This window comes from Moschus berezovskii, chromosome 18 (assembly GCF_049115385.1).
Source record: "Moschus berezovskii isolate FMDL1 chromosome 18, NW_MosBer_1.0, whole genome shotgun sequence".
Classification (NCBI taxonomy): Eukaryota; Metazoa; Chordata; class Mammalia; order Artiodactyla; family Moschidae; genus Moschus; species Moschus berezovskii.
In genome coordinates, this window is record NC_142477.1 from 60012495 (window position 1) to 60038215 (window position 25721).

A 25721-nucleotide genomic window follows, 5' to 3' on the forward strand; every position below is an offset into this window, starting at 1 on the left:
CCAGACCCCATTCTCTGCATATTTCTTTCCGTTCCGTTCCGTCGCTCAGTTGTGTCCGACTCTATGCGACCCTGTGGACGGTAGCCTACCAGGCTTCTCCGTCCATGGGATTCTCCAGGCAAGAATACTGGAGTGGGTTACCGTTTCCTTCTCCAGGGGATCTTCCCGACCCAGGGATCGAACCCGGGTCTCCCACATTGGAGGCAGACGCTTTAACCTCTGAGCCACCAGGGTCTTGCTCTTTCATAACTCTGACTTTGCCAACCCTGCTCCCTATCTGAAATTGCCCTTTCCTGTCTTTTTGTTCTAAAAAGTTCTCTAATCATCCCTGAAGGTCCACCTAGGGGAACTTGCTCCCCTGAGTGCTTGTGTGATTCTTTATGTACTTCTATATTATAGCTCTTACCTCATCATTTCTGTCTTTCACATTATTCTGTGAGCTCCTTGAGAGGACAGTCTAAGTCCTGCACACCTAAAATACCTTCAAAGCCTTTAGAACAGTATCCCATACACAGTAAGAGCTTAATAGATGCTTGTGGATGAATGAATTAGAAATGGCCGGTAATGAATGAACTTTCCAGAGTTCCCCGGTTTTGTCATCACTATTCCAGGAAGTGCTCCCACCTTGATGCACAGATTACTAGGCACTTATTATTTTCTCATCATATCTTATTTCTTTCGTGTTTTCCAACCTCCCTTTAGTTGGATGTGGCCATGAAGCTGATTTAATTCCAGTGAGGTGTAGGAGAAGGGATGTGTACCACTTCTAGGCCTGGACTTCAAAACTTCCATCCTGCATCCTCCATGTTTCCCTTTCTGGTGCTGGGCAATGCCCAGAGGGACCTTGGGAGCCAAAGCCTGAGGGCAGCCAGGGCTCTGTCAGCCTGAATCCTTAAATGATGGCATGAGATAGAGCCCTTCCCCAACCCCATCCACTGCCACCCCAGATCACTTGCACTGAACTGTTACACAAAAGAGAGAGATAAACTTCTCTGTGTCAAGCCACTGCACTTTGGGGGCCTGTTTGTTTTCACAGCGAAGGCTGTGGTAACTAATATAGGACTCAGTTCAAGGACGAGAATTTTCTCAGTTCAAACCAGATTCTGAATGTGATGAATACTATATACATGGCAGAACTATATTCTGGAAAACCCTCCTATGTCTCTGGCTTCTTTTTTTTTTTTCAGATAAAGGTCACTCGTGGTAGATAGCATAGCAGTTGGGAAGTTTTGGAGCAGTAGGCTGAAGAAAGATAGAGTCTATTACTGGGTCTGCTTCCGCCTGGCTTTGGGTTCCCAGCCAAGGAAAGATGACAGCATGGATTCTCAAACTCCTCACCCTTGGGGAGTGAATGAGTGAATGAAAGTCGCTCAGTCGTGTCTGACTCTTTGCGACCCCATGGACTGTATAGTCCATGGACTTCTCCAGGCCAGAATACTGGAGTGGGTAGCCTTTCCCTTCTCCAGAGGATCTTCCAAACCCAGAGATCAAACCCAGGTGTCCTGCATTGTGGGCAGATTCTTTACCAGCTGAGCCGCAAGGGAAGCCCCACCCGAGGGGAGAGGGACACAGAAACGCGAAAACAATCACCCCAGCAGAAATGCAGGTGATGGTGACTTCTGCAGTGGGAGAGGATAACGCCCATGCCTGTCTCTTCCAGGCTTCACTGGTCTTAATGCTTGATGCCTTCCAACCCTACACATGATGCTTACTGATTCCAAGCCCAGCCAACAGAGGAGCATTTTGACCTTTCTTTGGTGCAGGCAGACTGCAGATGCACCACTCAAAACATCTCCTTCCTTGTCAATGTCAACTTTCTAAGCCATAGGAAGAATACTGAGTTTATGTAGTTCAAAGACAAACAAAAAGTGCCAGAAGATGCAGCAGTACCTACTGGAACCCACCAATCAATGCTTCTAAGCCGCACACTTGCTTGACCGAGAGTAGAATCTATTTTTACAGAGCCTGTGCCCAACACATGTACATCCTGTGAACAGGCTCCTTGAATGTCTGTTGTCCACCCAGAGGAGGGATGGCTATTTCTTTTCTTCTTCTACCAGACTTTCTCATGTTTACTTCTGTGGATGAGGAATCACAGCAGTTGTTTCTCAGGACCAAAGATCTCTCAAAATGTCCGAACTCCCTAATCCCCCATTCTGGGGATTAAAGCTTCCCTACCCATCCAAATCTGTTACCACATTAGACTCCTTTTGTGTCTCTACCACTGGATGCCCCTTTCTCGGGCCCTCAGCCCTGAAGAATGCCACCACTGCCATTTAAGTATCGAGTAGGCCTAAGAGTCACTTGGAGAATGTCTTCTGAATGAGTTTAGGCTTGTGGGTTTCCCCCTTGGGGTTCTGATTTTGTAACTGTAAGGTCCATGGGGTCACAAAGAGTTGAACACAACTGAGTGGCTGAACAAGAACAAGCTGGGACACAGATTCTTCCGTTTTAACTGCCCCCCAGGTGATGCTACAGATCTGAGAATCTGATGCTAGAGGTCTGAGATCACACAGTTAGGAACGCCCTTCCTCTGAGTGGTGAGTCATCTTTTTAAAAAACACAAATGGGTTCATAATAACCCTTTTAAAATTCTTCGATGGTTTTCCATTGCTGTCAGGATCCGATCCAGATTCTTTAGGTGGCGAATCAGTGTTCCACAGGAAGTGGCCCTTATTTATTTCTCTAGCCTCAGTTCTCAGCACCTGTCATCCAGGTCTTGTACATTTCAGTCATTCTGCATTAGGGTTTGCTGCTCTTTCTTTCTGGCTTTGTGAATGTCACTCTCTGCCTGGACCACTTTTCCCCTTCCTCTGGTCTTTATCTGTTTCACCTGTAGTTAGAAGAAATCCCCCTTCCCCTTGGGAAACCATTCTTTCCTGACTAAGAAAATGCCCACTGCTATTTGCTGACAGGCTTCCCAGATGGCTCTGAAGTAAAGAATCCACCTGCCAACGCAGGACATGCAGGTTTGGTCTGGGCCGGGAAGACACCTGGAGAAGGAACGGCAGCCCCCCCACTGTTCTTGCCTGGAGAACCCCATGGCCAGAGGGTCCCAGTGGGCTGCCGTCCACGGGGCCGCAAAGAGTCAGACACGCCTGAGAGACTAACCCTGCAGTGCTGTTTCTAGGAGGATTGGACATTGCAAGATTGTGTTATGATGCAAGTGCTGTTAATTGGGAGGTTCTATCTAAACACACCAACATATGAAAATGCCTCACATCCCACATGGAACCTAAGTGACATCTCACTATTTGAGTTAAGTAGAATTGCATCTAGGGTTTCAGAATGACTGGAGAAGAACCACCTGCTATCTTGACCTGCTTGCATCAAGACTGTTACCTGCAAAAACATAGTCTCAGTGGATCACTCTATGGTTGGGTCTCTTTGTTACAGAAATTTTTTTTATTTTTTGTTATAGAAATTTAACTTTCACCTTAACTAGTAACAGATGGCATCATGCCTCCTAAGCAACTTTGTTGGGATAAAGGTCCTGACTCTGGAATGAGCCCCTCATTTCTTGCCCCAAAATGTTTTCCATGAGGAAAGCTCTGTGGAAAAAGCAAGCAGGTAGGGCTTAACCTGACGATTCCAGGCCTGGACCTAGTGACCCTCACAATTCACACAGAAAGGCATGTTCTGTCTTTCTTACTCCCCTGAGGAAATAAACAAAGCAAGTAAAAAGGAAAGTAAGCAATATTAAGAGTAGGAAGCAGCTCCTCCTTTTGAGAATTCAGAATGTGGGTGCCCACCATCAATTAATACCAGGGAAATAACAGGAAATTGTCTGGAGGGAAATGTGAAAAAGGGAGGCACCTGCTTTTGAGCTTACTGAATAAAGAGTCTAAGGAAAGTCAATATCTTTCTTTTGCAGGCTGTTGCTACCTCCTCATGAATACCACTGGTGCATTTGCATCCAATAGTTCCTAGCCACCCAGGAAGCCACAGAGCCTTGCCATTCCCTAGCCTCCCAAGAGCCTGCAAAGCTGACATCACTGATCCCATTCTCTAAATGGGAAAACAGAGGCTCAGAGGTTGAGTGATTTATTTAAAGTGCAGTACAAGCAAGCAAAGGAGCCAGCAGGAGATAAGAGCTTGTCTAACTCCCCAGTCAATTTTCAGTTCCCCAGATAACACAGAACTTAAATAAACCTACATCAACACCATATGGTATCAGCAAAGCGGGGGATGTTAGATACTCATTTAAAATGGGTTATAAAGGAAAGATGGTTTGTATGTGTTAATAGTCAGGGAGCAAACCATCCTTTTGATAATTCTCATCATTTTTAGTTCAGTAACCCAGGATGACATGAGTTTTGATGGACTGGACAACTTTACTAATACCTACTCAGTCCTAATTTTTCCTATTAATTATAATAAACCATAATTGTTATGAATGCTCAATAGGTACCAACTTAAGCATGCTTTGATTCTGGCCTATTAAATATTCTTCTTGGCTAGAAATCCTAAGGTCCCTTGAAAGGGCCTGCCTTGAATTTTGAAATGAAAATCCATTCAGTGTTCTTTTGGAATAATCCACTTCAGAATTTTCTTCAATGCCAGGAGGGAATGTAGATTTAGTAAAACTACATTGCAAGCCTGTTAACCTATAACAACAACCAACTAGTCCAATGCATGGCCCCCTGGACACAGCGATGCATCTCACTAGGCTGCCATGAGGGTGAATACGATTCATCTATAGAATTAGGCTTTGCTGTTAAGAGTCCCCGCTTTGGATGTGTGGTATCCTGTGGACTACAAGTGGATTTCATGTCCCCAAACAGATGGGCTTTCCCTTTATGGCCATTCTTCAGTTTTCTAGACAAACTGCAGCTGCACTAATGTCCGTTTGTGTAAAGGAATGTTTAAGTTGAACCACTCCCCTTTACCTGATGAGTATTCAGAGTTTTGAGCCAAGGACAACTGGGATATGCCAGCATCTGCAGAAAAGTACAAGTCCCTTCTTTGTGCTCTTTTGGATTGGCTGAGACAGGCAGAAAGAGCTCCTCTGGATATCAACAAGGGTCTTTATTTGCAAACAACTGTAGCTCATAGAAGCAGGAAAGAAAGCTTAGTAAAGAATTTGTGGTGTCTCTAGGGGTTTCTAGGAAGACAGAGAATCAAGCTAGGAGGGTTTGCAGGAACAGTGGCCAGGCTGCACCACTAGACTGCTCCACAGGGGCAGGCCCCATGGCTCTCCCTGCCAACCCGGCCTGGGATGCTATCAACAGGACCTCTCGCCCTGCTGCCTCTGCCTCCTGCAGCAGAATGCACTCTTCATGGCACTGTCTTCTTCATGACATTCTCTTTCAAACTGAATCATGTGCCATGTCTGCGGCTGCTGCTAAGTCGCTTCAGTCATGCCATGTCTGATTAGTGGCAACTAGGTCCCAGTCTTGGGAACTCATCTCTATCTGTAAAGGATGATGAGAAAGAAGTGTCTGATGTCTATCTGCAGAACGTGGAAGATTTCACAAACACTGAAAGGATGCTCAAAATGTAAGTGGGGACCCACAACTTAAAACGTGTCCAGTCTGTTTACCAGGGACAGGGGAGCCTGGTGAGCTGCTATCTATGGGGTTGCACAGAGCTGGACACAAGTGAAGTGACTTAGCAGCAGTCTGTTTACCATTTGCCTGTCCAACTGCCTATAAACTCTCTTCCATAATAATTTTCTAAATATCTCTAACCACAAGTGCAAAATGCTTCTGCTTAACAGCATGTAACTGTTCCTTGTACAACTGCTTACGCTCTCCTCAAAAGGCGGGCAAGGTAAAATCTTGTCAGTTTCCGGACTGAGTTCTAAGGTTACCAGGGATATTCACCTTCTCCAATTCAGTCACAATCCCATCTTGATATTCTGTGGTCCAGAGACTAAAATATACAGCTAATTACCACCCGGTGTTACCCACACTTCCTATAAAAATGGAAGGGAAACAGAGGAAGGGGAAAACGAAGACGAGGCAGTGTACGTATGTGGCAAGGAAGAGAAATGAATGGCTGCTGTTGTCCTTGTTTCTGCAAGTGGTCATGCGGATGTGGGTGGTGGTAATGACAACCTTCCTCCACAACCAGGCTGTATTCTTTTTGCCTTCAGAACCAGCACATGGGGTGGTTAGAGCTGTTTACCTGACAGGGTGACACTAACTTTCATTTCTAGACCATCAGAACTCTTCTTATTGATCCTTCTTATGTGTGGTTGCCATTTAATTTTACCGCTGGACAGGACGATACACAGAAGTACCTAAAAGGATCTCCTGGGTTCCAGAAATACTCCTTGCACAAAATGGTATAAACTACTCTATTTTGTCTTTTTAATTGGAATCAATTGCTCCAGTTGACCATCTAAAAACCCCTTTGTTGCCTGTTTATCCAAGTGGCATGAAAATTCCAAAATATCCTCTTCTTGACAAGGAGTTTTATTTCTAATTAGATGAAACAGTCCACATTCCTGGTGGGACCATTCTTTCCTCAAGCAGGAAGACTTTTAATTTGGCAGATCCCAGAATTGGGGGATTAAAAGCAAAACTTTTTCAGTGGGGTCATTAGATGTAATTAGAGGTACTCTTTTGCTCCTACTCTTTGGGTTCAAATCCCATGCACTTTGGTTATGGAAGGGAAAATAGTGTCATAAATTTATCATGACAATTTACCACATCCTTCACACATTAGTCCAAACTCATAAGGTGGTGTCACTCAGCTGGCATCAGCTGACACTGTCACAAGACTTCCACCATTCTGTAAGTTCATGGTGATATGAGAACTCAGGATTCTCTGAATCATCAGGAATGTACATCTATCCTCAATTTAAAATCTCAAGATCATATTCTTCTCCGTTAAGGTCCTAACTCTGATACTGTTGCTGTTGTTCAGTCACTAAGTCATATCTGACTCTTTGTGACCCCATGGACTGCAGCATGCCAGGCTTCCCTGTCCTTCACCATCTCCCAGAGTTTGCTCAAACTCATGTCCATTGAGTAGGTGATGTTATCTAACCATCTTATCCTCTGCTGCCCTCTTCTCCTTTCACCCTCAACTATTCCCAGCATCAGGGTCTTTTCCCATGAGTTGGCTCTTTGCATCAAGTGGCCACAGTCTTAGAACTTCAGCGTAAGTCCTTACAATGGACATTCAAGGTTGATTTCTTTTAGGATTGACTGGTTTGATCCCCTTGCAGACCAAGGGACCCTCAAGAATCTTCTCTAGCACCACAATTCGAAAGTATCAGTTCTTCAGCCCTCAGCCTTCTTTATGATCCAACTCTCACATCCATAAATGACCACTGGGAAAACCGTAGCTTTGCCTAGATTGACTTTTGTCAGCAAAGTGATGTCTTTGCTTTTTAATACACTGTCTAGGCTGGATGGCATCACCGACTCTGTGGACATGAGTTTGAATGAACTCCAGGAGTTGGTGATGGACAGGGAGGCCTGGTGTGCTGTGATTCATGGGGTCGCGGAGAGTCGGACACGACTGAGCGACTGAACTGAACTGAGCTGAGGTTTGTCATAGCTTTCCTTCTAAGGAGCAAGCGTCTTAATTTCATGGCTGCAGTCACTGTTAGCAGTGATTTTGGAGCCCAAGAGAATAAAATCTGTCACTACTTCCACTTTTTCCCCTTCTATTTGCCATGAAGTGATGAGACCAGATGCCATGATCTTAGTTTTTTGAAAGGTGAGTTAAGAGACTCAAAACGACTATGATTTCAATTGACCTTGTAATTTGGCAATCCCATCAGGTTCAAATACAGGCTTTAGTGGCTTCTAAAAGAAGCCATCATTTGCCTCAACACAGAGTCTAGTCAACATTTCTTTCTTCATGTCACTCTCCTAAACTTCAATCTCACAGTGGAATATTTGGTCCTATGTCCTCGGCATACAGCTGTATCCTAGCTCTCAGAAGATACCTGGACACAGAGGGGACAGCAGGATTCAGAAGGTGGGGAAATCTCCCTAACACATGAAAGCTACTCAAAGCATGAATTATGTCCTTTACCACCAGCAGCTGGTTCCCATTTTTAATTTGAGTGAGAATTTTGACTTTGAGTAATTTATTACACTGCCCTGCCAGTTCCTGTGAAATCATGAACAGAATCAGAGACGGGCCTTCAAGAGATGATCAGATTGAGCCCCAAACCTCTATCTCCCACATATGAATGGTAACAGAGTTATTTATACCCATTGAGCATATGAGGTGAGTGAGTTCCAAGGAAGACCCATGCCCTGAACTCTACTATCCAAATTCCCATTGAGATGTTGCCTCATTTTTACAGAATGTTTGATGTCTTTAAGTGAGGATCATGGTTTCCAACCTTGGAAGAGTAAATCTTGGTTATAATTTTTTTAACGCTAGGAATATGTCCATACATAGGACAAGGCTGAAAAAGTCAGTAGACACACAGAAATGCTCAAAAAAAGCCCTATATTTTTTGGAGGAAGCTATGTGCTGGAGAAGACTCTTGAGAGTCCCTTATACTGCAAGGAGATCCAACCAGTCCATTCTAAGGGAGATCAATCCTGGATGTTCATTGGAGGGACTGATGCTAAAGCTGAAACTCCAATACTTTGGCCACCTCATGCGACGAGTTGACTCACTGGAAAAGACTCTGATGCTGGGAAAGGTTGGGGGCGGGAGGAGAAGGGGACGACAGAGAATGAGATGGCTGGATGGCGTCACCGACTCTGTGGACATGAGTTTGAGTGAACTCCGGGAGTTGGTGATGGACAGGGAGGCCTGGCGTGCTGTGATTCATGGGGTCGCGGAGAGTCGGACACGACTGAGCGACTGAACTGAACTGAACTGAACTGAACTGATGGGAATTATATACATCATAGTAAGAAAGCAGAAATTATAGTGGGTGTTTTTTGCTATGTGCTCAACATCTATTCCCCTTTCTTTGGATATTTACTGGGGGAATTACTCTCCCTTAAACATTAGTCCATGTAGTTGACTGACTAACTGTCGGTCTATCCCCCAGCCATGGGTGAATACACAGTGCATCTCTGACCAATGAGCATATTCCATCCCCTGGCTTTGGTAATGAGCATATGACTGAACTCTGTGCATTAAAACTCAGTCTTTGGCGGGGATGTGTGTGTGTTAGTCACTCAGGTCTCCTGCATTGCAGGCAGATTCTTTACCATCTGAACTACCAGGGAACTGTGTGAGAAACTCTGTTTCCCTTTGTCTTGGTGGCAGGATTTATGTCTGGAGCTGTCAGGGTCACCAGACAGAGAGCTGCCCGAGAATCAAATCAAGACAGAGAAAGCCAGAGCTGAGAGACAGAGTCTGGGTGCTGAGGACATGTTTAAATGTCTAGATCCAATCCAGCACCCCCCAGTAATTTCAACTGTTTGAGCTACTGAGAAGTGAAAGTGAAAGTAGTTCAATTGTGTCTGACTCCTTGTGACCCCATGAACTATAGCCTACCAGGCTCCTTTGTCCATGAAACTATCCAGGAAAGAATACTGGAGTGGGTTGTCATGCCCTCCTCCAGGGAATCTTTCCAACCCAGGGGTCAAACCCATGTCATCTGTGTTGGCGGGCGGATTCTCTACTGACTGAGCCACCATGGAAGCCTAAGAATACTGGAGTGAGTAGCCTATCCCTTCTCCACGGGATCTTCCCGACCCAGGAGTCAAACTGGGGTCTCTTGCACTGCAGGTGGATTCTACCAGCTGAGCTATCAGGGAAGCCGTCCTTTTATTTTCTTTGATTTTTGACTCAATTCACTTTTTCTTGCTTCTGACAATCGGAGGAGTCTTACCTGAAGCACCTAAGCAGCTTCTGCATTTGCATGGCTTCCGAGCTGACCTTTGGGTGAGTCATTCAGCCTCTTGGAGTCAAAGAAGATGGAGGGCCTTTGAGGCCACTTAATACAATCTCCTCCACTTGGCATTTCCAGATCCAATGGGCTGTTAGAAAAACAAGCACGAAGTAAATCACTCTCACTAGCAGGTGCATCAACTTGGTTTACATTCCACACAGAAAGTCGATGCACCACTTTGTGGAAGTAATAAAATGAAGTAAGGATGTGTGACACCCTGGTGCATAGACTGTTTTGAAACTCCTTTAAGTCCTTGGAATTTCAATTACAGAATAAGAGCAAACTATAAGAATTAGTGCATCTTCCAAAAAGAAAATCACACTCCTAACTTATCAGTAAGGTGGGTGGCTATATTAATGCCTTGAGCATCTCAGAAAGTGGTTCTATACAAAACCCAATACTTTGTCCGCATCATATGTATCTTGTCATACTATGACCACCTTGGTATGTGGGAGGGAAAATATCCCTAGTGGAGTGCCAAGGAAGATAGTACAGCTGAATGAAAGAAGCCTGACAGAAAAGAGTACATACTGAATGATTCTTTTCACACAGAATTCTAGAAAATGCACACTGACCTACAGTGACAGAAAACAATCAGTGGTTGCTGGGGACAGGGTAGCGGGAGGGAAAGACTGCAGAGGGATACAAGGAAGCTTTTGGAAGTAAGAGAAATGTTTGGTATTATGATTTCATATATATATATTCCCTGGTGGTTCAGATGGTGAAGAGTCTGCCTGCAGTGAGAGAGACCTGGGTTCAGTCCCTAGGTTGGGAAGATCCCCTGGAGGAGGGAATGGCTACCCATTCCAGTATTCTTGCCTGGAGAATTCCATGGACAGAGGAGCCTGATGGGCTACAGTCTATGGGGTCACAGATTCAGACACAACTGAGTGACTAACACTTTCATTTTATGTATATATATAGAGATAGATAGATAGATAGATATAGATGTATACATATCTCCAAGGAGATCAATACTAAAGAAAGTCAATCAGTCTATCCTAAAGGAAATCAACCCTGAATTTTCATTGGAAGGACTGATGCTGAAGCTCCAATACTTTGACCACCTGATTCAAAGAGCTGACTCACTGGAAAAGACCTTGATGCTGGGAAAGATAGATGGCAGGAAGAAAAGGGATGACAGGGGATGAGATGGTTGGATGGCATCATCAACTCAATGGGCATGAGTTTGAGCAAGCTTCGGGAGATGCTGGACAGGGAAGCCTGGTGTGCTGCAATCCATGGTGTCGCAAAGAGTCAGACATGACTGAGTGACTGAACAACAACAATGTATGTCTCCAAACACAGCAAAGTGTACATTTTAAATTTGTAAAGTTTATTACATGTAAAATTTACCTCAAGATAGTAATGAAAAGAAAAAGGAATACAGTCAGCCCTCTGTACCTGAGTTCTGTATCCTTGGATTTGGAGGGCAGATGGTATTACTTCATTTTATATAAAAGACTTGAGCATCTGCAGTCTTTGGGATCTGCGGAGGGTTCTGGACAAATCCCACCCCCCACCTCCTGGTTATCATGAGATGACATAGTACCAAACTAAGTAAATGAACCAGGAAACTAAAAGCAAATTGAGGAATTTAGTGGAAGCCTCCCTGATAGCTCAGTTGGTAAGAATCAGCCTGCAATGCAGGATACCCCAGTTTGAATCCTGTGTTGGGAAGATCCACTGGAGAAGGGATAGGCTACCCACTCCAGCATTCTTAGGCTTCCCTTGTGGCTCAGCTGGTAAAGAATCTGCCTGCAATGTGGGAGACCTGGGTTCGATCCCTGGGTTGGAAGATCCCCTTGGAGAAGGGAATGGCTACCCACTCCAGTATTCTGGAGTGGAGAATCCCATGGACAGTCCATGGGGTTGCAAAGCATCAGATAAGACTATGCAACTTTCACTTTCACTTCACTTTTCATCATCCTGAGTGAGCCCCTTATACCTAGTGAAGCTTATCACAAAATTAGACAATGTTTCCAAGCTCAGGATGTCTTAAAAGTCCTAGGCCCCAGGTTTCTCCTCAACCTGTGCACAATGATACCTGAAATTCCCATCAGCATTGTCACTCCCACAGAGCCCCTGGAGACAGGAGCATTTAGACTGAGTATATGCATCACGTTACCTCATTAGCGAATGCCTTACTTTATTTACACCAGTGGCTCCCAACCTTTCCCCCCAGGAACCCTAAATGACACACCAGGGAGATTCCATGACTCTAAGGTTCCAAAGCGGATCGTATGTTTTTTTTTTTTTTTTCAAGTGATGAGTCTTGCGTGGCAGGATAATCACCAGAACTCCCAAAGCTCCTAAATCTTGGACTGCACTGCCTCTGCCCAGTTTTCCCATTCCCAGTGCTTTCCTCCATCCTCTTACACACTCAGACAGAAACAAAGGCTGACGTGAACCACACTCATTGCTTCTGACCTCGGCATGGCATTGCCTGCAATCAGGAAACCCAGCTTGCCCTCCGGTTGTTTCATGCTCATCCCATCCCCAGGCCACACACCTTATTCTACTTTGTTTTTTGGCTATGAGACTAATAACTCCTTCAAATGGTTCTTTATGGTCTCCTGTTTAAATCCTTAGAAATGCCACTCTCCATGCTGACCTGGGTTGCAAACAGTAAGGAGGCTAACGTTGCAGAGTGATTGTTGAATGTGATTTACCCATGTGGGTCCACAGACCTTTTGCTGAGAGTTTGACCTGTGGGGATAATATATAGGACTTGTACATGAGAATGAAATCAGGAGCTGGAAGGGGTGCCAGGCCCTAGTGGGGATGCCATACATGGGAGCACAGAGGGGGATACCGTATAGGGACATTGCCTATATCCCAGGGCTACAGGGCTTCCTCCCCATGCTCTCTCTTAGCAGTTCTGAAATGTTGCACGCAGGTCTGGACAGAATATCCTCTCAGGAGCCTAGAATCCACAAGGTCTTGTTTCCACACAGAGGGAACAATTCAGTTTTAAGTTAAACTTTTAACTGAAGATCCACTAATCTGTGCATCTTGAAGAGGACAGCCGGAGCCTTACCTTTGCTGTTGATATCTGTACCCTCCATAGTCACACACGCAAGCCTCACTTGTGAAGATGTCTATTCACTGAAGATAATTATAGAGGTCTAACACTTCTGCTCTTCAATTAATGCTATAAAATTAATGGTCCTTCATTTTTACATCCTATGCAAATGATGGTGTCATCTCCAACCGTAAGCCTCTCTACTCACACTCTGAATATGATTAGTGTCCCTTCAAGCTGAATTAGAGCATGTGACCTTCTGGGGTATGGCAGGAGCAAATCCTTCCCATGCTGTTTCCGAGGTTTCAGTAGGATATGTTCTTAAAATGCAGAATTTCAGAGTTGACACCAAAACACGCGTCAGTGACTGATCTTTCGGGGTTGTGGCCTTAGGAGAGAGCCGCCAGGAACTGGAGGACAGCTCATAAATCTCCGCTTTCAGCCGGAGATTCACCAGGCTCCACAATAAGCACATTTCCAAACAAAGGACAGATAGATTTCTGTAAGATAATGAGGCAGGTGCAATGGAAATGCAGTGGTATACAAATATTGTACCCATTAGAATATCCTTCAGCAAATAGACCCAGGGGAATGCTTGGTGGTAGAGAAATAGAAATGTATTTTCTTGACAAGAGGGTCTGAAAACTAACAAAAATGGCTGACGCGATAGCTCAGACAAGGAAAAACTAAGATGTTATGATTCTTTATTGCAAGGCCTGGAGTATATCAGGAACTCATGACTCCCTGGCTTCTGAGGACAGTGTCATCTTGCAGGAATCACTGCGTGCATGCTTCCCTTCCAGGAGGTGCATTTCTGCACCGCAGGCAGCTTGGGTGGGTTGAAAATATTGCATAGCTCAAGTGCCCTCACACTCAGAGTCATTATCCTCACTCTTGCTTGGAGAGTTTTCATCAAATAATGGCATACCGTCTGGTATTTGAGTCCTAGGGAGAGTGTGCAAATTGGAGAGGACTGGGGAATAAGGAAAGGGACGGAAGGGACAGGAGGGAAAGAATGTTAAGAACCATGACCATCCCTTCTTAATGGAAAAAGAGGAATTGTATGGGGATTCAAGAAGACACTGGGGAGAAACTGGGCTCGGGGTTGTTAAAGTCTGCAGTCTCTGGCAGCCAGAATCACTTGGGTTGATGGACATACCCCTGAAGTCAAGTTCAAAGAGAGTGTGCCTATTTATCCTTTGTGGTCTGAGTTGGGTGAGACACAAATATTCAGAGAATTTTTTCCTGTGGCAAGTGAAAATTCCTTGGCTGCAGGAATACTGACTATGAGCTGAGAAAACTCAGAAGTCTGGAAGAGGCAGGCTTACACAGCCTGCCTGAAGCCATAGGTTTGCCTGAGAGATGAAAACTGCAAAGTTACTGCACTGAGGAATATTGCATTTCAGTGAAATAAATGAAGACTTTTAAGTGTGGGTGGCATCACTTTGCACAGCCCTGGTCCTTGGAAGAAAAGCTATGACCAACCAAGACAGCATATTAAAAAGCAAAGGCATTACTTTGCCAACAAAGTTCTGTCTAGTCAAAGCTATGGTTTTTCCAGTAGTCATGTATGGATGTGAGAGTTGGACTATAAAGAAAGCTGAGCATCAAAGAATTGATGCTTTTGAACTGTGGTATTGGAGAAGACTCTTGAGAGTCCCTTGGACTGCAAGGAGATCCAACCAGTCCATCCTAAAGGAAATCAGTCCTGAATATTCATTGGAAGGACTGATGCTGAAGCTGAAACTCCAATACTTTGGCCACCTGATGCGAAGAGCTGACTCATCGGAAAAGACCCTGATGCTGGGAAAGATTGAAGGAGGGAGGAGAAGGGGACAACAGAGGATGAGATGGTTGGATGGCATCACCAGCTCAATGGACATGAGTCTGAGCAAGCTCCAGGAGTTGGTGATGGACAGGGAGGCCTGGTGTGCTGCAGTCCATGGGGTCGCAAAAAGTCAGACACAACTGACTGACTGATCTGAACTGAACTGGTGCTGTTTTCTGAAGAGCTGTGACTGCACCAGGCGAGCAGTATTCCCAGTGTCCTTCTGCCTTAGAGGCAGGAGCTGAGGGAGATGCCCCGAGCATACTGCTGTGGATGTATAGGATGAACATGGGGGTTGGACCAAAAATAGGAACTGACTTATGTGCTTATAACAAGGTAGAGAAAATTATACTCACCAGAATTCTTTTTAAAGAGAGCCCTGAATATATTTGGACGAAGAAGTATATACTTTTAGCAAGCCACTTGGGTGGAGGGTGAGACCCAAGAGGATATTCAAGCTAGAAAAGTTATTATTAAATATCTGCATGAGATAAGGAGAGGAATTTGTCATAATCATAAGTGAGAGAGGAAAGAAGAGAAAAGAAAGTGAGGGGAAGTGGGTGGGTGGGAATGAGATAGACTGGCAAGAGGTAAGATTGTGCCCTATGTGAGGAGAGCCCCTCTCCGTGACCCTGGCTCCAGCCCCGAGTTCTTTTTCTTACCATATATGTATGTATACATGTATGTACATATTTTTGGCTGTATCAGGTCTCAGTTGTGGCACATGGGATCTTTCATTGTAGGGTGTGGGCTTAGTTTCCCCATGGCATGTGGGATCTTAGTTCCCTGACCGGGGATCGAACCTGATCCCGTGCAATCCCCTGCCTTGCACGGTGATTTCTTCACCACTGGACCACCAGGGAAGTTCCAGCCCCCAATTCTTAAATAAAATAATGAAGCTCACAAAATTCTGGGTGTGAGTGGATGTTTGGGGAAATCCCTGAGGGAGATGAGTGTTAGGTTTTGTTATGATGGGTAAAACAGAGGCAGCACCCATGATTGTTAGTTCAATGGGAGGAGCCCATAAAACTTAGGGCCTGGATGGTCCTAGGAATCACAGCACACACTTTGAACTTTAATGGATGGTGAAAGTGGTTTTGAATCAAGTTTATCTTATTCTCTCCAAAGGTGGGGGATATGGGTAGCGAAAATGCAGGTTATATATGGATAACCCATAAAACAATTGGAATTTCTAAAGATACTTATTAGTGTCTTTTGTATGAAACTTACTATCTAAAATAAAAGGAAATATTGTAGGATCTTGTGTATCTGGAGACAGGGCCTTTAAAGAGGTAATTAAGATAAAATGAAGTTGTACAGTGGTTGTGATTTAGTTACTACGTCGTGTCTGACCCTTGCAGCCTCATGGACTGTAGCCCACCAGGTTCCTCTGTCCATGGAATTTTCCAGTCAAGAATACTGGAGTGGGAAGCCACTTCCTTCTCCAGGGGATCGCCCAAGCCCGGGATCGAACCCAGGTCTCCTGCATTGCAGGGAGATTCTCTACCGACTGAGCTATCAGGGAAGCCCCAGTAACCCCTAACACATATGAGTAACTTGGACGTAAGCCTTTCAAAGGGATGCTTGAGTTCATCTGAGTAGGACCTTCCTTATATGAAGACTAATACATCAGGGGTGGGCGTGCACAGAAGAGAAACCTGTAGAGAGATAACGAGAGGGTGGCTGTCTGCTAGGCAAGGAGAGAGACCTCAGCGGAAACCAACTGTGCTGATGCCTTAATCATGGACACCCAGCCTCCAAAACAGTGAGAAAACAAAGTTCGGTTGCTTAAGCCACCCCGTGTGGGACATGAATTTTGTTATGGCAGCCCTACTGAACTAAAACAAATAACAAAGAAGGAAAGCAATTAATACTAGATCGACCTGCTGGAAATGAATTCCAGACTGCTCCCCCTTCTCGTCAAAATTATCTCACCCCACCTTAAGATCCCAGCTTTCTGTCCCCTCCCTTTCATGGCTCACATCTCAGTCTCCTTCACATTACTAAAATTCTGGGCCTCGTGGCCAGACATTTGCCAAAATATGGAAAGAGATACCCCTAATTCTTGGAGTTGGGGAATCCTCTGAGCTCACTCTGGTTTTCCCATCTGTCCGTTTCCCAGCCTGTCTTTGTTTTTGTGGACACAGCTGATGAACCCCCAAGGAGGGCAGGAAATTGAAAAAATAACAATGGCAACTAAACTACACAAGGAAATACAATGCAGAAGTAGCCTGTAATTCTACTTTTCATCTCTCCCTGAAGAGGAACCTTGTCCCGACACTTAAAGCATTTATTATGTCTTAAAGGAAGGCTCTTATTTCTGGTTCAGAGACTCAATGTGGCACTTATAATTATGTTCTGGAGACAACATTGTTAAAAATTTGGGTTTTCATGCTAAAAGTGAGTTTAAAAATATAATTACTGAATAATTCTCCTGAAATGGTGTGATTTTCTTTTTCCCCCCATAACTCATCTGCAACAACCCATTTTTTTTTTTTTTTTAAAGAGAAACTCTGAAATAACACACAGGTGCTTTGGCCATGGCATAGCTAAACTCTGCAGCATGTGGTGATTTCTGCAGGAACATTAAACTGAAGTCATAACAGTGGGTAATATTTTAATAGAACAGAAAATGATCATTAACTTCTCTCGACAGGAAGGAAATGAATTTTCCTCATTGTACACATTCTGAGAAAAGTAGGTATGAGACAATTTCAAAGGATGTTCTAGCCAACCAGAATAGGCTTCAAGTACCATCATGACAATAGCCTTAGAGAGCCTGCTGTCAGTAAACTGAACAAGCAAAGCTTCTGAGGAAATGAATGTGGTTCAGTGTCTCTTAGAAATATATGTAAATGAACTTGAGATTTTAGAGGGCGATTAATCCTACACAAAGTCAAGTGCCTTTCCCAGGGGTCTTTCTCAGATCTCAGGTAATTCACAATCACGTCTGTCTATCCCACCCATTCAAAGCGAATATCCTATTGAAACTCCATAAACCCATTTCAACTTAAAATGGTATCTTGTGACAATAAAAGTGTACATTTATTAAATATTCTGTGTAAGTCACAAGAACTTCAAAATATTTTTTGTACAATATCTGGGAATGTGGCATAAATAGTTTTTCAGAAGTCATTCATCTCAAAAGTTCTCTTTGCTAAAATCTCAATTTGTCCTGGTCCCTTATGCCACCAGCCCTCAACAATTCTTACCTTGACCCACTTCTTATCACCTGTTTCCTTTTCATTTTTCTGTCCCCATAGTCCTCAGCCACCCCAATACAAACAATTGTCTAGAACAGATACACAACCTAGGATTCTCCTCCCAACATTTACATCCAAGTCAAACCAACAGGGAATGGAGACCAGACTCATTAATTCAGTGATCCAACATCAGTGAAGAAAATAAAAAGAAAGCAGACCAATTTTTTAACCCATCAAGACATAGTAACCCGTTGATTTGATTTGTCTTCACTTTAGTGTCTTCGGGGATAATGACCATGCAGCCACAGCACTCTGAGGGTCTCTCCTTGCATCTTACACTGCTCATTTTGTTGGCCTGGGGCCAGTTCATACTTTCATGGCCTTGGCAGTATTATGGAGATGAAAGTGAGGCACTTGTACCCTTGCCCTACCATCTTAAAACAGCCTGATGTTCCTGTGGATTTAGATCAGTTCACCACCCACCTCCAACCTAACAGCTGTAGCACAGGAGTCTTCATTGACTGAGCCACGTGTGTGCTCTTCCTCACAAGGCTAGCCACAGAGTGGGATCCCAACACACGATGACCCCAGTTTGTAGCTGGCAGGCGTGTCTGCAACCTGTGTCATTAATAAAAACCTGTCCACGCTTCTTCAGGTTGTCATCACAGATCAGCATTTTGTTCACCACCTTACCTACTCCCCACCCCATCACCCCATCACCCTGCTGCCCGGTGTACCCCTGGGGAGGGAATTTCTGCTGGATATGTTCCTATTCTAAGTGCTTGCGATACTTTGGCAAACACCCCAGAGGCCCTGCCCTCCTCTCCGCAGTCCTGAGGGAGAATGCTGAATTTCTGCACGCCTGATGCAGGCAGATAGAGCTATGCTGGGCTTCCCTCAGGCTGGAGTACCAGCCTGGCCACAGAGCTCTTCTCTGAGCAGGTTTGGTGGGGCACATGGCTTTTGTGATCAACAGAAGAAATCAATAACATTCCAAAAAATTACAATCTTGCCAATGATATAAAAAAAATAAAACCCCAAGCAAATGACAAAGCAAAACAAAAACCTGGATTTGTTTTTAAAAATGAAAGTCTGACTTTTAATGATCAGTATTTTGATGGATTCTGTGCCAAATGATAGCTCAGGAAATATCCTTAGTTCACTCTGTTCTTTCCTCACCCTCTCTATATCCCCACACTCTTCCCCGCCCCCAAACCCCCTTCTCCATGAGGGTCTTGAGCCTTTAGGATAAAAGGTAAAATTAGGATGGAGTTGGGGGGACTGAGAAAGAACAGAGCAATTGATTAATGTCCAAATCAAACATCTTGCCATCCTTTCTTCCTCATGTCACTTGACACTTCTGCACATTGGAAACAGGTCTTCACTCAACCCTCCCCTCATGAGCCAACATGAGACATTAGATCTTATATTTTTTCTTTATTTAAAGTCTAGTTTTAAAAAATTGTTTAATTAATATGCCAAACATGGAGAGATATTGAAAAATAGAAAATGCCGAAAAGGAGACTAGGGCACAACAGAGTTGCTAATGGGACCATAAAGGAGAGGATTTGAAATAATTAACTCGACCAAGTCAGAGAGCACGTCCTTGAAACGACTGGTAAAAAGGACCATCTCCCGTACCCACTGTAGATGCTCAATTGCAAGGACAGCGAGGACAAACTCAACATGTTGACTGCTGACGCTCATTCACTCCTCACGCCCATTCACAGTGCTCCTGGCAGGCATCCATGGCACCATATGCTTCGGGGAAGTGGGAACGCGGAATGTGTGGTTATGGGCAATGGAGTTTTTTGCTTCATGAGATTCTGAGTGGCAGAATTGTCCTGAAAAGGAAAAGATTCCAGGAGGTGTGTGATGGGAGTCTTAGAACAGAGAGGGGCTTCAGAGAGCTCCTCCTCTAAGCTCTTACTTATAGGGGTAAGGAAATGGAGGTCCAGAGAGGCAAATCAACTTGCCCAAGGCCACACAGGTGGTTAGTGCGACTTAGTGCACTTAGCTAGGACTTTGGAGTTAGAGTCTGGAATTCCTGATTCTCACATTCTTTACGCCAGCTCACCGTTCATGAGCCTCGGGCTACAGGCTTCATCCTCTGGCTTTAAGGGTAACCTGAGGGGTGCTGATAATAATGTTTTCCATGTTTTTCTCCATTAAGATATCAAGACTCTTTTTGCTCTCTCAGATCAAGCAGTTAATATCAAAATACAAAGGAAAAGTGAATATAAAAAAAGCAATGTGGACTTTAGAGACAAAATAAATTGCAGCTCTACATAAACAATGGCCTAAACTCCTTAATCTTCCCTGTGGCTCAGTGATAAAGAATCTGCCTGCAATGTGGGAGACCTGGGTTCCATCCCTGGATTAAGGAAGGTCCCTTGGAGAAGGGAAAGGCTACCCACTCCAGTATTTTGGCCTGGAGAATTCCATGAACTGTATAGTCCATGGGGTCGCAAAGAGTCGAACACAACTGAGTGACTTTCACTTTCAAATTCCTTGAACCTGTGTCTCCTAACCTGTGAACTGGGGGTGATCATCATTATTACCATCTGTATCTTATAGGGATCTTTGAAGATGAAAGATAATATGCGTAGAGCATCAAGCAGAGAGACTAGCGCTTTGCAATACCTAGTGATAGCTATAAATGTCCTCTAAAATCCCAGAGGAAGCACTGAGCTTGAGAAGCTGGGTCAGTGGGACAGAAGCCCGGGGCAGTCATAGCACAGAACAGAGGCGTGTCATGGTGAGGTCCCTTCAGCTGCTTCACAGCCCCAGCAGCTCCAGTCCTTGGACATAGGACGCTTGTGTATGGACCTGTGTACTGCAGCCAGTTTGTAATGAGGTGATTTCCCTAAAACCACCCAAGAAAATCAGTCTGTTAAGTGGTATCTAAAGGAGGAAAAGGTGGTTTTATAATGTTAGAGTAATATATTGATTCCTGATGAAATAAAGAGAAATAGGCTAGGGAGGACAAAGGAATTAAGAGGAAAAATGTGTTGGAAAGAACTGATCTTGAAGTCAGATGAGGGAGATTCAAGTTCTGACTTTGCCCTAACTGCTGTGTGTCTTCAGAGTAGTCACTTCAGTCCTCTGAGTCTCAGTTTCCTCAGCTATTAAGTGAAAAGAAAACTATATGCCTTATAAGATGACAGACATAATGTATACAAATCATTTTAAAGAAGTTAAACTATGTATGTTTGTTCATTTTAATTATGTAACAAAGATACAAAGAATTTGTTCAGAATTGGCTTTTTAAAAAAATTTCTCACCAAATGAAGTAGGAATTAAAAAGAAAGGGGTCTTCTGGTTCTGAGGGCTGATGTAAGCTTCGTCTTCTCTTATCTGATCCTGCCTTTACCAGTGGGAAGCAACGTGAGGGAAGGTCAGTTCAAGGAGCTACCCTTGAAGCTTCAGTGGGGGTCACACCCCAGCTTCCTACCCTGGTTCCTACCCTAAGTCACAGTAAAGATGCAGCATCCTGGCAGCAAGCAGGGAATATAGACAAGGAAGGTTAGAGGACAGAGAAGACCGTTTTCTGATACAGCAGCTCCTTTTGAACACAGAGAGCAGATGATCATTTTTGTTGTTGTGTTAATTTTGTTTTGCCTGTGCTGGTCTTTTTTGAGGCACTCAAGCTTTCTCCAGTTGCTGCACAAGGGCCTCTCCTGTTGCAGAGGATGGGCACTGGAGCACGTGGACTCAGTAATGCAGTGCTCAGCTCTCTAGTTGTGGCTTGTGTGCTTAGTTGCCCCATGGCATGTGGGATCTTAGTTCCCAGACCAGGGATAGAACCTTTGTCCTCTGCTTTGGAAGGTGGATTCTTAACCACTGGACCAGGGAAAGTTCCATCTGATCTTTGTTTTGAATTACGTTTCCCATCCTGGAACGTGTTCTATTATCCAGATAACGTCAAGTAGCTCTGTGGTTCATGTCTTTTGGAAAGGTGTGCCTCGATCATGCACACATGCAGGTACACACGTGCATGCACGCACACAGCTCCACACACCACAGCCCATAGGTTTGCAGCCTGCCTTACTTTGCTTGATGCGTGTGTCTCAGAGCCATTCCCACTCACCGTTCTGAAGAACTCTGCTTCCACAAGCAGCATCTCTTCAGACGCATTTTCACTTTGGAGCTGCTCTATATAAAAAATAATTAAGAGGGTCAACATCATAGCAGATGTATTTCTTTATCAGAATAATTTGAAGTTACACCCTTGGTGATCCAATCATCCAGAGACTCAAAGACAGAAAAAAAAAAACAGCAAGTAATTAAAATACATAAAGCAGAAGACGCAATTACTGGCATATATCATGATCAATAAAATGACAATGTAAGAAGGCAAGCTTCCCAACGCACCCTGAGGCTAGCACGCCAAGTCTCTATTACATTGGGGAGAGGCAAAAAACTCCTTAGGCAAGTGACGTGCAGACCTGTCAGGCTCCCACCTCCTCATGGAGGGGATGTGACCACTGAGAGAGGCATTATGGGCGTTCTCTGTGGCGGGGGGCGGAGGGGTGCCTTGAGAATAAGGTCGTCTTCAAGCACAACTCCCAATCTTTTCCTTCCCAAATGCATATAAACCCAGTGCTCACAGCTCAGGTTCTCAAGAAAATATGCAGAGATGTTTTTTAAAAATAAAGAATTTGAACAAAGTTAATCTGTATGATGATTAATCACACTGATGGCCCCTCTCCTGTTGGCTCAGACCTCACAGGACAGGCTGAAGTCTGCCTACCACACTCAGAATGACTGACACTACACCATTCAAGAAGGAGTATTCCAGTGCAAGCAAGAAAGAGGATTGTTACCCACGGACAATCCTGAATCTCTCCAACTTGTTAAAAATAAAACTTAACCTTTAAGAAAGCAGACTTAAGCTACTAGAAACAAATTCTGGCCATGGACTTCAAAATTGGCAGAACCCTCCCCGTGTGACATATCGTGGGAGTTAAGGACACTCTTGGGCTTCCCAGGTGGTGCTAGTGGTAGAGAATCTCCTGCCAATGCAGGAGGCATAAGAGACAGGGTTTCCATCCCTGGGTCGGGGAGATCTCCTGGAGGAGGGCACGGCAACCCACTCCAGTGTTATTGGCTGGAGAATCCCATGGACAGTTCTGTCACGACTAAAACGACAGCACAGCACGCAGCCAGGACACTCTTTGCAGATAGCGCCTTACAGGCTTCTTAACCAAACCCAACACTTGGGGTCCTCATAGAGGTAGACGGAGCCTCCTGCCTCAGGGTGCAGCCTGGGACCGTCAGCCTTTGGGTCGCTAATACTGAGTGTCCACTGCGAGCAGAGCCTTGTGCTGGCTGGGGTGGAGAGAGAGACAGATAGAGAGGAAGTCTGGCTTTTGCTGGTTAATCTGCTGGGATGGGCAAGACCAACCCACACAAAAGGCTGTGTCCAATTTGTGTACAGACTGTCCCCAGCGCTGCCTCTTCTTGCATGGTGGTGTTCACTCTGGATCCCAGACTCTTCAGCAGATTCTCAACGTAGGTTTGTTGCAAGAAAGGCAAAATCAGACGACAACCAGCCATCAGCAGTACAGAGGACCTGGGATCTAACTGTGAGCCATGACGAAGGTTAGGGGCTGCCTGTAGCTGGAGCGAGGTTAAGGTGCCTGTGAACTGGGGAGTAGGGGTGATGAGGGTAGCCTTCTTTAGCAAAAAAAGGTAAAAGGGCAGAAATGGATGCATTTGGGAGGGAGGAAAGCATGAAGAAGGCCTGAAAAAATGGTACCTTGGCTAAGAGCACAGGTATCTCCAATTTTAGGTATACCACATTTATAGACACCACGGGAGAAGGATGATCGGCCTCCAGCCAGTTCCTGTGTGCTGACTGCTCCTCGCTTGGCCTGAGCAGATGCTGGCCAAAGGGAGGGAAGTAAAGAAGGTAGAGATCTTCATGGGCTGGAACCGAATGCCTAGGATGTTGTGACCTTTCATAGGGAAGGAAAGATGTCCCCTGAAATGAGAACTGGTAGTCATTAGGAGAAGGCTCGGGGGTAGGAGGTAGACCCACAGAGCTTCAGGGGAGTTTGTCCTGGGAGAGGGGCTTCTGTCTGCAGGAGCATTCCTGAATGGCTGAACATTTGGCCTAACCCCAACATACGCCATTTGAACCATTAAGGAGAAATAATCAGGAAAATGTTAAGAGAAGTGTGTATTCAGAAAATGTAAAACAGGGACTTTATGCAGGGAAGTATCTAAAATCTGTGCAATGTCAATATTTCTGCTGCTACCCCAGAAGTTTACATGATCTGAAACCCTTACCTTTATTTTGAGCTTACCCTCTTTCCTGGGGAAGATTCTGGATTTGGAGTGGCATGCTAGACATGCTGTTATACTGCAAGCTCCCAAAAGCTGACCAGAGGATCTGGTGTAAATCCCCTAGGGCTGGGAAGGGGTGCCTGCTAGCAGTGTAAAGATGCATTTTCTACAGTTTAAATAAGACCCGTTTCTCAGCCATTCCTCACACTCAGGAATCCTACATGTTTATTCTTTCTGATTTTAAGATTCTTAACCTGTGACTAAAAGAAAATGGGTCAAACCCCATCCTACCCAATGTCAGGGGATGTTCTCATTCTTTGGGAGTCCTTCACATTGCTTACTTTGGGTGTTTGCCTAAAGGAAGTAGGGCTTGGAAAACATCTGGCTCTACAGATTTGGGGAGGCAATTCAGTGTAATTTGTTGGTAATAGGATTTGATCTGTGCTAAATCTGAATGTCTGTGTTATTTCAATGGATTTAATGAAGTTTTGTTTGTTGTTGAGATATGTGCAATGTTGTCCCTCATCCTGTCTTCTGGGGACCCCAGGTGGGAGTGATCAGGCAGGCTGATAATAATAATATGCTTTATAAGGAGGCATTACTTTGTCAGGGAGTTCAAATATGATCTCATTAATATCTTACCTTGGGGAAAGCTGAAGGGAGAGGAGATGAGTTATTCTAAAAGGAAAAAAACCACATGTGAAAAGAATTATGAAACAAGGACCAACCTCACCAATGCTACCTGTGGTGGTATGTTTCCAAAGATGGCTCCCTCAATGAATCATGCCTTGCATTATTCATGCTTTGTGTACTCCTGATTTCTTGCATTTGGCAGGTTCTGTGACTTGCATTTGACTGATGAAATATGGCAGAAGAGCTACTGTGTGACTTCTAAACCTGATGCATAAGACATTTTGCATCTTCTTCCTGGGGCTCTTGAAATGCTCACTCTTTGGACACTTAGAACCCAGCTGCCACATGGTGAGAGGCCCCAGCCACAGGGAGAGGACACACACAGGTGCTTCAGTGAACAGCCTCAGCTGAGCTCCCAGCTAGGATCAACTGCCAACCTTGCGTATGGGTCATCCTGGACTTTCAGCCCAGTGGAACCTGTGGACAACTCTGAGTCCAGTTACCCTCTGACTGGAGAAGGATGAGATAATGTAAGTGATTACTATCCACTGAGCCTTGTTAATCTACAGAACTGTTAGACAAATTAATGGATTATTTTAAACCACTAAGCTTTGGGGTATCTGATTACATAGCCATAGCTGATCAGAGCATCATGCTCAATGCTTGAGTAGCTGCTGCTCAGTGGAAACTAAACCTAGTCCTCTTGGAGCGGCTGTTCAAGACTGAGGATCCCTGAACAATCTTTTGCGGGTTCCTTACGGAGACATCCTCCGCACCATTCCTCTCAGCAATGGATTTCCCTCCTTGCTTCAGAAAAGGCAAGTCTCCTCTGGATGGGAAGGAAGCATGGTAGTTGTAGGGGCAGAGAAAATAAAGTGGGAAATAAGAGGCAACTTTCCCAGGTAAACCCATAGT